This window comes from Alligator sinensis, unplaced genomic scaffold (assembly GCF_000455745.1).
Source record: "Alligator sinensis unplaced genomic scaffold, ASM45574v1 scaffold407_1, whole genome shotgun sequence".
In the NCBI taxonomy this organism is placed as follows: Eukaryota; Metazoa; Chordata; order Crocodylia; family Alligatoridae; genus Alligator; species Alligator sinensis.
In genome coordinates, this window is record NW_005842464.1 from 617,665 (window position 1) to 620,691 (window position 3,027).

At 62.1% G+C, this 3,027-nt stretch overlaps 1 protein-coding gene across 1 annotated transcript in view; it reads left to right on the forward strand.

Annotated features, from left to right (window-relative positions):
* UNC45A (unc-45 myosin chaperone A) overlaps positions 1 to 3,027 on the forward strand; it is a 15,657-nt gene that overhangs the window by 7,427 nt on the left and 5,203 nt on the right. The window lies entirely within an intron of this gene.

Sequence of the window (3,027 nt, forward strand, 5' to 3'; positions counted from 1 at the left end):
TGGGTGCTGGAATAGAGAGCTTCCCAGGCAGGTCTGCAGGCGACCCCAAACCAGCACGTGCTGGGGGACAGACGCGGCCTCCAGCAGGATCCCCACAGAGTGAGGCTGGGCTGGAGCCAGCGGGGTGAAGTGCAAGGCTGACAAATGCAGGGTGCTGCAGCTTGGCGAGAAGAAAGAAAAGCACAGACACGGATGGGAGGTGCGTGGTGCGGCGGAGAAGGATCCTGGGGTCGCATGATCACAGAAAAGTCAGGCTAGAAGCACCTCTGCGGGTCATCCGGTCATGGCAGGATCATCCCAAAAAGTCCTTGTCTAACCCGGGAGTGACCAGCTGTGCTACAAGTGGCACTGGCAGTCTCTGTGCGCAGTGCATGGGAGATGGACGGGACAGGCAGCAGATGGTGTAAGGGAGCAGAAAGCAGAGCATCGTATTGGGCAGGGAGCCGATGGTAGAGCAGCAGATCAGGCTGGGAACACAGGGCAGGGAGCAGGAAGTGGAGCGGCAGATCGGGCAGGGGAGAGGTTCGGAGTGGCACTTGGGGTGGGTGCAAGACTTCCTTTGTGGTCCCCCCACCAGGAAACCTGGCCTGTTCCTAAAGCTCCGCCAACGGGCCCGTGCCACGCAGCTCCCAGGCCCGTTGTCCCGACACCAAAAGCACCGTGACCTGTGACAGGTGAAGCAGGAGTGCTGGGAGCACCCTGCTGCTGCAAGGGGTGTCAAAATGTGCTCGAGAGACTCAAGGAAGAGGCCGTGCCCCTGCTACAGAGGAAGGCAAAACCCCACATCCGTCCCTCTGACCACGAGGCTGGGTGCTGCAAGTTCACGCCATGGCTGCGCGTCCCGCTCCCTGCAGCGATAGGGAAAGGTGCTCTCCTGGCCTCTGGCAGCCCTCGGGGGCATGCGGGCCGCTGTCCTGTCCCTTCACAAACCGTCTTTCCTGCACGCTGACCGTACTTAGTTGGTTCTCAACCTCTCCCAAAAACGAGGAGCCCTGAGCTGCTCGCAGTCCTCTAGATGTGTGCTGGGCACGGAGACGGCGTCGCTTCCCGTGTCCTGTTGATGCAGCCTGGAACCACGTTCGGCGTTTTGCTGCTGTGCCGCGTTGCAGATTCACGTGGAGTCTGTGACCCGCCGGGAGGATGTGAAAGTGATGGGAAGCTTGGGAGGAAGCAGACACGAGGGGAAGTCACGATCCCAAGACGGGGAAGCGGGAAGTCAGCAGAACTGACGTGTAAGGTTGCCAAAAGGCAGATTTCACCCAACTCCAGGAGTCCGTGGGCAGGTGCCAGGGGGCGACCCACGGAGGAATTGGCCCAGGCGGGCTGGGCACTTCCAGAGGGCCTGGTGCTGGGCGATAACAGAAGAGATGGTCAGAGAGCTGCTGATGATGGGAGACGGGCCATGTAACCGAGGACTGGAAAAGGGCCAACGTAGCGTCCCTCTAAACAAGGGAGAAAGGACCCGGGGGAGCTGCAGACCGGGTAGCCTCACCTCCGTACCTGGGAAGTTACTGGAGCAGATCCTAAGGAAGACCATGTGCAAGCGCCTGGAGGAGGAAGGGCTGATCGCAAGCACCAGCAGGGATTATGAAACACATCATGGGAAGCCCGATCTCCTTCTTTGGCAAAGTGCGTGCCTGGCTGGACAAAGGGAATGCTGCGGGTGTTGTATCTGGACGGCAGCAAGGCTTGTGCCGAGGCCCCACGTGATCTCCTTTCTCATAAACAAATTGGAGACGTGTGGCTGGATAAACTACCACGAGGCGGGGGGAAACCTGGCTCAATAGCCCAAGCAAAGGGTAATTATTAACGGGTCCGCGTCACAATGGCAGGAGGGTTCGAGGGGAGTCCCACAGGGGCTGTTCCGGGCCCGGCGCTGGGCCTGGCGCTGTCTTGGACGCTGGCAGAGGAAGCTTCTTGAGCAAGTTTGCGGATGACAAAACTGAGAAGGATTGTGAACAGCCTGGAGGATGTGAGCACAGTTCAGAGGGATCTCGACAGACGGGAAAGCCGGGCTGGAGCAACAGGACGAAGCTCAGTACGGACAAACGCAAGGTGCTGCGCACGGGAGAAATAATCAAACACCGCTACGAACGGGGGGACGCCCGGCCGGGTGGCAGCGCTGTGGCAAAGGACCTGGGGGTCCCGGTAGAGCATGGACTCGACGGGGTCGGCAGTGTGTGCAGCCGCACAAAAGGCGGATGCAGTTTTGGGCTGTGTCAATAGACGCGTGAGGCACAGGACAGGAGGTGATGGTCAGGAACCTGCGCAGCTCCGGGCCCTGCGTTTGGAGAGGATGTGGAGAAGTTTCTAGAGGCAGCAACACACGTGATCACGGCTTGGAAAGCAGTCACATGCGGAGAGGCTGAAGGAGCCGGGCGTGTTCAGCTTGCAGAAAAGGCACTTTGGAGGGGCCGTGGCAGCAGCGCGCAGACACGTGAAGGGCTGCCCTGAACGGGAGGAAGAACCGCTGGTTTTTGGAACGGTTCTTCGCTGTCAGAGCGGGGAGGCCGCGGGAGAGACACCCGGGGAGGCTGCGGACTCTCTACTGGGGGTGTCGAGGAGCGGCTGGGCAACCGCCGGGCAGGCATGATGAGGCATGGCGATGCCTGGAGCGAGCTGTGACGAGCGACACGCACCCAGGCGGCTGGATCAGACCTCAGCGTGGAGCGGGTGGACGCTGGAGGGACCGTGCTCAGCACCAGCCGAGCAAAGCACAGCCCCACACCGGGGGAAGCAGCTGGGCCAGGCCGGGGGGCGTTTAATGCCCTTCCGGGCTCCCGGCTGTGCTGCCCCATGGGGCCGCGCGGGGCTTTTCCCGCTCCTGGTCCAGGGGCTTGGGGCCTTCCCGAAGTTCGGTGCTGGGGGCTGGGCGTGGGGACGGGCTCGGCCAAAGCCCGCGGGTCCGGCGAGCATCTCGCCCCGCGCTCAGGCTCAGGGCGACGCTGCAGTGGGGGCAGGAAGGCGTTTGAGATCGGCACCGACGGGGGTTCCCCTCCGGGGCCGCAGCTCTAGCGGGGGCAGGGG